At 49.6% G+C, this 13,434-nt stretch overlaps 1 pseudogene; it reads right to left on the reverse strand.

Annotated features, from left to right (window-relative positions):
* Nucleotides 1–5,165: 5,165 nt before the first annotated feature.
* LOC142558675 (U2 spliceosomal RNA) lies at nucleotides 5,166–5,333 on the reverse strand (annotated as a pseudogene).
* Between the last annotated feature and the right edge of the window lie 8,101 nt (nucleotides 5,334–13,434).

Raw genomic sequence — 13,434 nt, forward strand, 5'->3', positions numbered from 1 at the left:
TCAAGAGACTCGAAAAAGACCCAGGCGCAACCCACGATGATGACTACGCACATGCATTGAAGACATGACACGATAATGATATACAGACAAGAAAAAAGTGGAGGCACAATAATGGCGTAAATGTATTCAAATGGTGTGTCTGAAATGGTCATTTACGCACCATTCTGTTTAGTGATGTGTGCTTTCCAGAGGATAGTGACATGTCCTTTATTTCGCTTTCCCTTTCCTGTTAATTGTATATATGTGTTCAAAACAAATAATAATGTGCTATATACTACAACCGTGCAAGTCGCCGTCACGAATGGGTGAGTGTGGTTCTTTTGAAATGTGTATTACATATCAGCTGCTATGGCTCATAAAGGGCAAAGATGGGCCGGCTAGTTTCGGGCACGAAGTACCACGTGAATTCTGTGCTGCTCGCCAGATGATTAAAGTGCAAAATTTTATGTATGTAAGGCACGACCTGTGTGGCTTTGTCAAGTTTCTGTTTTGCCATTCAGACTCTTAATAAAGATTTCAGCAACGCCAAATGTCCCTATGGTCATAGCGAAAATAATGAAAAAAATGAAATACCATGTTAACACAATGCGGCTTCAGTAAATAAAAGCTCTTGGCGCCTTAGTTTTGACCCAACGCGATCATGTATCTTAAACCCCGATATAGTTTACTCCGATATAACGAAACTCTCTATATAAAGAAGTACAACTTGATGTAACTTCTTGTCCACAGATCACCATGTAAGCTAAACCTCAACATGACGGAGTGTGTTCAATTTACAAGCGCGATTTCAATATACCCTAACCTTACTTGCAACGCGCGATGGAATACCGAGCCAATAAATAAAGTCCGCCATGGGCGCAGAAGGTTGAATTACATGCGGTTGTTTGCGAAGAAGGTTGCACCTCCTCAAATTCCGTGCCCCGCACTAATGAGAACGGCCTCCGAAGCGGAGCAGGGTCGTCAGAGCTAGCAGCAAATTCACCGGGGATTTCACCTGGCTTGTGCGGTGTCGGCGCAGCATATCGCGCATTCGTATCGACATATTATGCACCGCGTACAGTTTTCTATTCGGAGCCTGCCTTGCTGGAGCGTGCTATGCAGTGTTTCATCATAATAATATGGACAGTCGAGGCTAATTAATTTCTGCCGTCGTCGACGTCGCCGTGAGGTTCCTTATCGAGTCCACGTGCGATAAGATCGCGGCCGCCCGCCGTATGCTTGCGATAGACGCACGGGAAAGTGTGCGAGGGTGAGCGGAAGGTGGTGCCTTGATGCGCAGCGTCTTCATGGGCACGATTACAAACAAGTCCCTCAAGTGGTTCCCCGCGCACGTCGGGGATCTTGGCAGTAACAACAACAGCCACGACAACAATGACACCAACAATGCTAACGGCCGAAGACGCAACGCCACTCCACCCAACCACAACGAGCGCGCCCACCTCGTCGCGAGGCGGCTTACCCGCCGCGACGCGGTCACCCAGAGGGCAGCCGCTGCCGTTGTTGTGCGAGACCCCAGCGGAGGAGTGACGGCGACGGCGGCTGCCACCCCGTCAGGCGCGGCCGCTGTTGTTACCAATACAACACAAATCGCGGCGGACGGAGCTGGGGATCACGAGGACGCCGACTGCGCTGTCAAGGAGTTTCCGGCAACGTACCGGGAGGTGCTTGGTCACTATAGGCAAGAACGTAGAAAATATCCACAACCCCGCGTGCGCCTAGACAGGTCCCAGGCGGTCGACCTGAGACAGTTGCAGACGGGCACTTTCACCAACCCCTACCACCTGCACCGCCTGTGGCCCGCGCTGCACCCGTCGCCCGGCTGCCCGTGGTGCGAGCACGAACGGGCCGATATGGCCCATGTGCTTTGGGAATGCCGACGCCACGTGGAACAAGGACAAAGAGGAAGGGGGAATACAACAGCAGAACCCTCTGAAGCGGGGCGCCTCGCTGAGAGATGGCAAGCCGCCCTCCTCAGCGAGGCACCCGAAGACCAGGAGTGGGCCGTCCAGCGGGCCAGGGCCGTTGCCGAGGATCTCGGAAGATTTTCCTCGGGCGATGGAACCCTGGCAGCCTAGCCCCGGGCACCAACTTCAACAACCGTTGGACAAATAAAGTTTATTCCTATCCTATCCTTCATGAGTGCGCGAGGGGAGGGGGAAGAGGTTGCACGCCGTGTTCTTGCGAGCGCTAAGTAGCAGAGCGGAGAGATGAGCGCACAAGGGGGCTGATTAATTCGCGTCTCCTACTCCGGACGCGTTTGCACATGGCAAGGCTGAAAGCGGCCGCACGCGCCCTATGTTAAAATTAATCTGTGGTGGAAGCAAAAGACTAGCCGACACGAAATCGCTGATGGCTTCGGCTGTGCTGTGTTCTCGAGTGCCGTGTTTGCGCTGAAGTGACACGCAGCACGAAGGTGAATTCACTCGCCGCTGCTGCTGGCGTCCTTCACCACACCGCAGTTGTGACAGCGAGTGCCCGCGGTCACCTACGGGGATGTGTTCGCGTTTCCCCGTAAGCTCTCGACAGCATGCATGTAAACTTAATTCTAACAGTAGTGAGCGAATGTTCACTGCAATTTATACGGCGGATAAAACTACGAAACTTGCTTCACCTAGGTGAATCATACTTTGCTATCACAATGTTTCGCCTTTCAGGCAACGCTGCGACTTTTTGTTGTGACCAGTCGTCCCTCGTTAGTGTGGGCACACAAGTGATAAACACGAGAAGCTGTACTAGGATTAAATGCACGAACCTCCCGCCGTTATACACCGAATGCGAGGGAAAGCGCGAGCGGGTTACCACGAAGCATAATGGCTCGACGTGCGCCGTCTTTCCTCTAACTCAACGAGGGAGGGGGTGGCAGCTACGCGAGAGCATCTTGGTTAGAGTCACTGGAAAAAATTTCAGAGTACCGCAAAGGTCGGGATTTGACTGGCAACACTGAGCGGCCTCCGCCATATACCTTCCTAGCCGACTGCGTCGCTGGAAGGCCGCCGTGTTGGAAGAGCTTTACATTCGGTGACACATCGGGTTGAGTGTTTACTGAAGTACAAATACTTTGTGCCCGGAGATAATGGTTGCTAAGAACGAAAATAGACAGTTATTTTGTGCGAAGTAATGCAGCCAGTGGTTGTTTTGCACGCCGATCGTGTTTACTGCCGGAACTGTGCTACGATTGTGGGCAGCAGCTTAGCGCTGCTATGGGGAGCTTATGCACGCGTTTTTTCCCCCTTCCGCGGAGTGAGCTACGAATGAAAAATTTCGTCACTTCGAGCCGCAATGAGGCAAGCTTGTGCTTTTGGGCATGAACATCGTGGACCGCCGTCGGGTTCTATGGAATGTTTCCAAGCAGGACGAAACTAACACCTGACAGTGTCACAGGCACGTACGTTCATTGTATAATTTCACAAGCTAAATCGGATACATTTAATTTAGTTTGTAATCGGCTACTGCGCGTTCTCGACTCTGCCGGGCGACTTCGTCCGCCGTATGCGCCCAACACCCTCCGACTGCCGTGTGCGCACCGGTGTTTGGCCGTGATGGTAAGACAAACATGTGCACAGCAGGCGTAAAAACCAACTTCGATGACCAATTTGCGCACTAAATCTTGTGGAAGGCCAATATGAGACATTTGCGTGATTACAGAAACGTATATGTACTTCTGTACACTGATAATGAGCGAGAGTTGGCTACATTGCGATTTATGAACGCGGCTGTCTAGTCCGTTCATGAGCGGCTACTCTTCTCAATTTATTTATGACTGTTTTCTTAGACTGCGAAGATTTGCTGCCTGTGTAAAATCAAAAGCAGGAACGTCCGCTGGTGACACAGTACTTTTTTTATTCTAAATTACATAGGCGATGTATAAAATTCTTGTGCTTTTAGAGAGGTTTGTGTAACAATAATAGTGACAGAGTGAAACTAAAGCTACTGTGTGTTCTCTTGTTTTGTATTTCTTGTTATGCATCAAGCACAACATTATTTGGGTATGCAACGTAGCATTTCAACATAAAACATAATATGTATGCTGACTCCAGTTCATTGCATGCGCTCGGCTTACAAACTCAAAATTTGAAGCAAGTGTTGTGAATATCACCTGGCCATTGGTTTCAAGCTCGAAATGCGTACGTATAAATGAGCAAAGGATAAGTGGAAAAAAAGGAAGTATCATGGGCCTCGTATTCACCATGTTTTTATTGACTGCGATCGTCACGATCTGCGAAAAACAAGTCCCATATGGGTCGAGTGACTCTAGGCGAGAGCGCGGAATTCTCGCGCAACAAGTGTGCCTTCGCGTGCCACGAGCACGGAATAAGCGCGTGTGTTGAGCAACAAACGCGTGCACGTGTACCCGCATCAAGCGTGCAAGACGCGATTGATCCCTGCAATGAACTCCTATTTTCGTAGCATCAATAACACCGCGTGCGCTTCGCTTAAATATCTTCTACAGTGCGAAAAGCACGAGCAAGGTCTACTTATACCTCCCACACGTGGCTGTTTTTTGTAGGCTTGAAGTTCTCCCGGCCGATTATGTGTAACCACGCAGAACGACGCTCTCGGTCATTTTTCCCGGTCGGAATCGAGTAAAATGTCTTTCCAGACTCGGTTCGGTTGCTGCATCCGAAGGCGCAGCAGCCAGGAATGATTTCCTTGCAGTCAAACGCCAGCGCACCCGCCGTGGTTGCTCAGTGGCTATGGTGTTGGGCTGCTGAGCACGAGGTCGCGGGATCGAATCCCGGCCACGGCGGCCGCATTTCGATGGGGGCGAAATGCGAAAACACCCGTGTGCTTAGATTTAGGCGCACGTTAAAGAACCCCAGGTGGTCAAAATTTCCGGAGTCCTCCACTACGGCGTGCCTCATAATCAGAAAGTGGTTTGGGCACGTAAAATCCCAAATATTATTATTATTAAACGCCAGCGCGACAATCGGAACACACACACACACACACAAAGAAAACGTAGGGAACCTGCGCTGCCTGCGCTTAACTCAGCCGGCCCGCCCGGCGCTTGGAAGGTATATGGCCCCCGAAAGTCACGTGGTACGGTTGGGCCAATGAACGCGTCGGCTGCGCGGGGAAAACGAATGTGGTCAGCCACTCCCTACACGGGATGCGAAACATGCACTCAAAAGTGCACAGCAACAGTGGTTCTTATTTTAGACTTTATAGTGTGGGCTGTACCCGGCTGCAGTGCAATACCAGGACAACCCGTGGCGCTGGAGGGGCAAGCCCCGTCCTAGCGCCGCCTTACAAAAATAGGATTAATATCGTAAGACCCATATAAGGGCCGTATCAGATATTAAGCTGATAAGAACAGAGGTTTTTGAAAAAATGCTTGTTACATTTTCCCCGTGAAAGACGGTTTTATTGATGTGAATTTACTAGAGTTTTGGTGTTAGTTTTTGGGCAGGCATGGAGGTGTGTGTTTGTTTAGTGTTTGTTGAGTATTTTGGAAGTTTTTGTGCTGGCATAGAAGTGTGTGTTGGTGTAGTGTGTGTCTACCTAGTGCTGTTCTTCACTTGGCTGTGATGTGCGCTGCATAGATGTCTCGTGATGCAGCGATTGTCTCGCTCACGGCAAGTTTCTTGAACAGCCGCAGGTATTTGCGGCTGCAGAAGCGGCGCATAACCCGGTCGTTTTGGGGATCCCACGATCCAAGTGCCCCGATGATGATGGCCTCCACGGTCACTTTCTGGAATTTCCGCAGCAGGTATTCCCGGACTGGCTGGTACTTCTCCTCCTTCCCCTGGCGGGCCGCGTTCAGGGCTGCAGGCCGGTTCTCGAACGGGCAGGTTACATCAATGATGATCGCCTCCTCGCCCCTGCAAAGCACAAGGTCAGGACGGAGATTAGTGTTACCTACTGGACGATTCTCGTGGGTGACAGTGAACTTGGCGGAGGCAGCGGCTTTCACTCGGTTCACGATCTGGTTGTGGCGGTTGGTGTATGCTTGACTGTGAGTCATGCAGTGACACAGGACATGTGGCAGGGTCTCTGGTTGACCGCCACAAATCCTACACCGTTGGTCCACGGCCGTAGCCCATGGCCTCGCTGCGTTCAGGGGAACGACGTTAAGTCGGGCCCGGTGAACGAAACGCCAGTCGGCAAACCTCGTGAATTGGCCGGTACGTACAAAGTGGGAACTGCTCCGGTCGGCGGCAACGCACTCCATCACTTTCCCCTGACTGGGTTTTTGGTACCGTTGTCAGATGGGAAGAGGACTTGGCAACCAGAGGCGCCGCGTCCCAGAGCTTTCATGTACTCATCAACCCAGCATCATTCGATACATTGACCCCGGTACTCCCCCACAACCCGGGCTGACTGGGTGGGGGGACTTGGTTCGGGCCAACGGTCCTTCCCGGACAAGGGGGCTGTTGTGGTGCAGTCCAACTGAGGGACTGCACTCAACACACAAACAGCCATGTCGGTCTTGCAGGGCACAAGCCTGACTGACCCTCGGACTGCCCTGACGCAAAAGAGGTCAAGGCATACAACCATGGAGACCACCAAAGCCGTCCGCGGAGCAGCGCGACCACTTGAGGGTGCACCACCACCGGTTCCAGCTCTGGGTTCCACTGAGCCAAACAAAACCCCGTAGATCGACTGGCGCACACGGCCGAGTCGTGCGACCTTTGGAGCATGCATCATAACTTAATGGATAGCTTTCCACCTGACTCGTCAAAAATCACGGCAGGACGAGCCCACACTTCGAGAAACTTCTTCTCGCCCAAGCGGTGCCGCTCCCGGGTGAGGTGGAACCAGACCTCCTTCCGTGCTTTCGCAAGCACTTCGTGAAGGCCCGGTGCCCGACCCCCGAAAATTGCATCGCAGCGTGCCAGCCAAACTTGGTATGAGCACTCGGCGAGGAGAAGCACGAACTGGTTGATCGCCTGATTGGGCAAAGGGTGCAAAAATCGGACTGTCTCATAAGGAACGCCTGGGAGCCTAAATAGACTAGCAACTCTTTGGAGAAGAGCTGCAGGAAGCAAACACTGCGTAAAGATATGAACTGAGTCCTCACGAGCGCCACAGAAAGGACACACTGCACGAGCCGGGATGGCTGTGAAGGGCCTGTAGCTCAACGGCAGGCACCCTCGCGCCAGGCGGTACATAAAGGTGGCTCGCCTGGCGTCGAGGAAACCGGCCGTAATGAGCTTCCAGTTTGGCCTGTGAATCGACAGGTCGTACCTTTGGCAATGTGGGGGGAGTCCTGGGGTGAGGATATCCACTAACTCTTGGAGTGGAGCTGAAACTACGTCGATGCCTGGGTGAACCTTGCGGAGGCTTACCAAAGAGTTGGCAGCCGCCGCATAAATGGTGGACGGGGTACCTGAACGAGGAACACAGTGGGAAAATGTGCTCTGCGAGAACAAGCGGAGTCGGGTGCTAAGAAAGAAGGAAGTTAAGCTTCGAGTTAGGAGCATATCCGAGTTAAGAGCGACCTGGGTCCACCTGACGTGTAGTGCAGTAGCCACGATGCCCAGGTCGGGAATTCCGAGTCCTCCCTTGTCCCTGGGCAACTTGAGCACCCGCCTAGCTACACAACCAGTTGTACCCTTCCAGAGGAAGCGAAACAAGACCCTCTCCAAGATAAGCTTGGTTCGGGTTGGAATAGGAGACACACACGCCACATACGTCAGAAAGGAAAACAGAAGTGAGCGAAGGATTGTCGCTCGAGCAGTCAAAGGGCATGACAACGCGCTGAATTCCTGAACCCTGGCTTCAAGCTTCTCCTTAGCCTGTTGCCAGTTTTCGGGAGAGAGACCATCTGGTTCGAACTGGAAGCCTAGAATCCGCAGCCGCGTTTTCACGGGGAGACCATGAACGGGCTGCGGACTGGAAGGAGTGGAGTTCAAGTACATTGCTGCACTTTTCGACCTATTCAACCTTGCACCGCTCGCCCCGCAGTAACTGTCCATGACCTCCAGGACGCCGCAAGCTGATGCTTCGTCCGGGACGACAATGGACAAGTCGTCTGCATAGGCAAAGAGTGCAACCGGGGGGGAACCTGGTGGAAGTAGGAACCTGCCAATTCTGCTGTCACAAGACAACCTCTGCAGAAGCGGTTCAAAAGCGAGTACGTAGAGGGCAGGTGAGAGCGGGTCCCCCTGTCGCACACCACGTCCCACAATGAACGCCTCCGAGAGGCGGTCTCGTATGAGAACAGCAGAAGTCGGTCGAGAATACAAAGCTTGGATGGTACATTTGATCTTAGCCGATAGGCCGAGAAGCGATGCTATGGCTCACGTCTCCATGTAACCCGCTTGAAACAAACCTACAATATGGAGCGAGCGAAGTGCGAGGGAGAACTGCATTTCTCAAATACCTGGCCGAATTTTACAATAAAAGAATACATTTCCCTATATGCATAACAGGTACGCAATGTAGCTTTTATTTTAAATCGCAATAGATTTTACTTATAACGTTTCCAATTTGAAACAACAATCTACGTACCATGCCTGACTGCCCGTTAGGTTTGTGGCGCCATCCTGTGGCTAAAATGATAACTTAGGTGTCTCGATATGGTCACGTGGCTTTGTTTCTATAGCGGGAATCCCGGAATCCCGTGGGCCAGCGGCAACTACGGCGCCATGGGTCCACGGCCTGTAGTGCAGGTAAGGTGTATTGGAATAGGCCAGTGTATCGTGCGTGCAACAGAACAATGGGAGAACCGAGGACGCTTATGCGATGACGCCATCAGTACGGCGCTGCGATCGACCGGCGTGCCTAGAGCGGGAAATTATACATGCTGTGCGAAACCCCGCATTTATAAATTGAAACGGTCTGAAATCAATTGAAGTTAATATAACTCACAAAAAATAAATACTACAAACTGTTGGGATACTTCAATAACGCCGACTAAGCTTGCACGTTTCCAAGCACAGATCTTGTAGTGTTCCTGATCGTATGCTCAGCGTTTCAGTTGCAGAAGACAAACACTTGTCTACTCGTTCCGTTCGGTAAGCACGTATATGCTTTTAGTATTTCGAAACACACGGCGATAAGAAGCCCGGAAGGATACCTGCACTGTGCCTGGTGGGTTGCACGGGATTCCTTTCAAGTTGCATCAGCCATAAAGGCGATCGCCAGGTTTCACTGAAGAAACACACACGCACGCACACACGCACTCACACTCACACCCACACATACACGGACGCACGCATGACCTCCACTACAACCATAACAGCTGATCCCGGGGGCCCTGTGTTGCACCTTTATTTTTCCTCTTGCCAGCGATGACTCCAGGCTGCAGTGACAGATGGCGCTGCAGTAGACCGGCGTGCTCCAGCACGCCCGGCGGCGCATTTACATCTGCACAATTCGCAAACGTAATTCATTTTTCCAGGGCAGCATGGCCCTCGACCATGGTGCCGCCGCTCGGCGGAACGCGAACCACGGCGGCGCCGCGCCTCTGGGTGCTTTTGCTCCCTAAGAATGCCATTTGCCTTGGTACGAACGCATGAAACGCCCCTAGATCCATTCGTCCCTAGACAACGCTGTCTGCACAACTTGAAACGTGCGCTACACTGAAGTTGCGACCTGCTGCATTCGCTGCTCTGCCGTGCTCTGCGGTAATAAATCATGTTTTCTCTGTCACAGTGAGTGCATATGAAAATTGTATAATCGCAAGGTGGTGAGTGAAACGTTTCAAATAACGACGCGCTACCAGTATTTATGGTTGACTTTAAGGCCGAAGCATCGCTTGTGATTCTCAGCCGGAAATCTGCACCATGTGAATGTATCGTAAAACTAGCTCAGGTCATTTCGCATACCGCAAAGCAACATCATGCTCGCAATTGAAACGCGTAAGTGGGTGTTACGTGCCCTCGCCTCAACTATGCCCGGGTGCTGCGCGCTTCCCTCGGATGCCACATGTACGGATCCCTTGGTCAATGCCCTCGCCGCGCATGAACTGTCGTGAAAGCTTGCACCCTATGGGGTTTTATCTTGTCCCATAACAATAATCATCTTGCGCGCCTTTAATTTCTTCTACGCTGCTTGCCTGGCACTGATTTATGCGCACGTCATCAACGTGACTTCTTGATAGGAAAGTAGCGAGTGTATAGTTCTTAAGAAAAGAAACGCACGAAACTCTGATGATGATTATCGTTGTGTGACCAGATAAGCCTCAATGCAAACGTTTTTAAGAGTGTGTAGTGCACATCGTTAACTTGTGAACAAATGTCCATATTTCCAGCCCCCTTAAGCTATCATTTCCTTCTACATTGTTCCATATCTTCAGTGCAGATCGTTTTATCGGTGGGCATATTCTCGTTTGCATGTCCTTGCCCTTTCGCAGGACCTATACCTTAACGTTCAATTGCAAATAAAGTATGAAGTGTTGAAAACTGTGCCAATTTTCGTATAATTTGGTGGCTCCAGAATGCTGTAAAAAGGTCCGCAGGAACATTCGGGCTAGTTGTGCCAATTCATGTTGATTCATAATAATTTGACCTCGGCTATTGTCAAATACATTGCAAAAAAATGAATAACGGTGTAACTCAGTTTCAATCAGCAACGTATGTGGCATAGGAGAAAAAAAGGAGAGAAAAGAATGTTTGCAGTCGAGGTTGCATTGCTGATCATGATTCTAGTGGAATCGTGTTGTTTTTGCATGAGTTTACTGCCCTTGCTCATATGATTCGCTGAAACTTTGTCAACATTCTTACTGCTGCTTCTGGTCGATGTAGGTGCAATATTTGAAGCAAACTTTCATCAAGTAATCTTGCCGTTTTGCATTTGAACACCTTTTCATCTGCCATTTATCCGTTCCTCAACCTGGAAGAGATGACTAAATGCTAAAGGTGTTAAGGCCAACCTCCAAAATATTTAATGGTACAAGTAATCTTCTAATAGCTGGCATGTCCGGCTGTACAAATTGCCACTTTCAATTCTGTGCCCAGCTGGGTGCTGCTAATCTTGCCATTTTGTAGACGCTTTCCTCAGCTGCTCAATCTTGCCACAACAGCTACTGCACTTGTTTCTTCTATCTACTATCCACAGCAACAAGGCAGAAGCACGGAATCAGTAATGTTTGTAGCACAAAATGCTTGGTGTAATGCGATTGTCATTCGTCTATATTAGTAAAGCAAGCACATTAAAATCATCTGCAAAGGCCAAGTATTCATTGTTAATCTTGGACACCGCAGACAAATATCCTTCTGTAGAACGTGAAAAGCATTCTCTGAGCTAGGAACACAGCTCTAGCCAACAGGAAAGGTAACATAAAGCTGGGACACTCGTGTTGTCACACGGCTCGCTTGAATGGCTCTTTGCTCCTGCACATAATGGCCTCTCTCTGCAGCCAACTTCTGCAGAGTTATACGACTTGCAATGCCGAGGTTTATTGGGGGACCCTGACCCTCTGCAACACATACTGAAAGGACACTTGAAACAACTTTGCCTGCTACAAGTACTCAGCAGACACTCTCCCAGCAGTCAGGTTTTTGAAGGGCTTGCTGGACCATATATCAGCCCTCATCTTGCATGTTTTGTCCTACAGTGTTGACAACTTGTTGGAACAGCTTATAAATTGTAACATACATCTGCGATCAAAATTAGGAAGTCAAAGTGTTCTGTAGATAAAGAAATTCCTTGACAACTCCGACTTGTAACATTAAATTTATGAATGCACTACAACGGTTCCAGTGCCAACTTTCAACTGCAGATTTGGGTTCGATGTCAAAGATCAAGAAAGCTTTAGTTTTTTTACTAATTCCCTGGTGTCCACAATTTTTTGTCAGTAGTTTACTTCAATGACATTATGGCGCAGCTCTTAAAACACTATGTGCTGTGGGAGATGCTGCCAGCAAACATTTGCATCGCCTCTGTGCTGCTTTAACATTGGCCTTTAGACACCCTGCGGGCAACCATCCTGCAAGTTTGATGCATTTAACCTGCTGCTGCTGCTATACAACACTCCAGTGGCCTTGCTGAATATCATGTTCACTTTATTGGGATTTTGTGCTGGCTAACAGTCTGCCCTTCGGAACTAAAAGGCTCTATCTATTTAACCACTTTCTGAACCTTTCTGCTGTTCTCTCAAACACAAGGTGCCAGCCGTACAGGATACTCCCTATAGTGGCCACTGCCACAGCCCTTGATAATGGTGGCACTGTGCCGACTGCTTTGCCTTGAGTGCTTGACACCACAAGCACTCTCCTCAAGGCTGCCCCTCCTCTCCATGGGTCAGTCAACACGACCGATCACTCTACATCCACCCTTAGTTTTCATGCCATGCCATTCAATAAATGCTACCGAGTACGAGTACTCCAACACTTCACATCAAGCCCTGCAGTGCCCCGCTCCTTCATCTCGCACCAATGCCAAATAGTGCCTTGCAAGTTCACAACTTCACCCTTCTGCTGCTGCAAACATGACAGAACATGGGATTTGCCAATAATAGATGCAACCATGCCTTCCATGTGCAGTATTTTCCGCTGTAGCATTGGCAGAGCAGCTGAGATCTACTTTCGTGTCATCTGATCTGCCACATATTTTTTACCGTAATGAAAGTAAAGACTTCAAAAGAATTTCAATTTTCAATTAACTTTCCAGCTTTTAATAAATGCTGTCTTTATCTTGGTTGCATTACTATCTGAAACTTTTTTGAGCATTCACCAAAGTGCGTTCTGTACACTGGCAAATATCATAAAACTGAGGATGCATCTTCTTTTTAAGTCAACATACTTGTGACTCGCTATGGTGGCATAGTCGCTATGGTGTTGCGCTGCTAAGCCTGAGGGCGCGGGGTCGAATCCTGTCGGCGGGCGCCCGCTTTCCGTCTATGCGCCGTGCTACGGGTGCATGTTAAAATTTCAGGTGGTCAGGCATAATCTGGATCCCCCCCCTATTATGACAGACCTCATAATCAGATTGTGGTTTTGACATCTAAAACCTCAGAATTTAAACTTTAACATATTTGTGGCAACCAAGCCAATATGTACATGGCATTCTATCATTGGGCAACTGATAAAAATTGTCTCCAAGTCCAGGATGAATGCAGCACTAAGTTTCTAAGCAGGCTTTAACAAGACTTTCCTTCTGTTGCACTTCATGCAGTCTTTAATATCTTTTTAATAAAAACTAAGCTATCTTTAAGAATAAAGCCTACCTTTCAAAAATAGGCATGTGCAGACAGCATTCCGAGTAGTATTCATCACAACAGGCACAGCGCTCATGCAACGTTGCTGCCACATGGCAGACACAAGGGGGGGGGCAATCCTTCTAAGCTGTTAAGAATTCACCCCACCTAGAATGCACAATCACATATGACAGTGCTACAATAAACTTCTCAATGTGTGTGCTAACAAGCGGTTGAAGCCAAAGTGCTTCATGCAGTCTTGCTTGTCACACGAGGTATTGGAAGCACGTGGAATAATATCCACAACGCAAGTGAAAATTTGCCGGATAGCTTCGAAAAGAGTTCCCATT

This window comes from Dermacentor variabilis, chromosome 9 (assembly GCF_050947875.1).
Source record: "Dermacentor variabilis isolate Ectoservices chromosome 9, ASM5094787v1, whole genome shotgun sequence".
Taxonomy (NCBI): Eukaryota; Metazoa; Arthropoda; class Arachnida; order Ixodida; family Ixodidae; genus Dermacentor; species Dermacentor variabilis.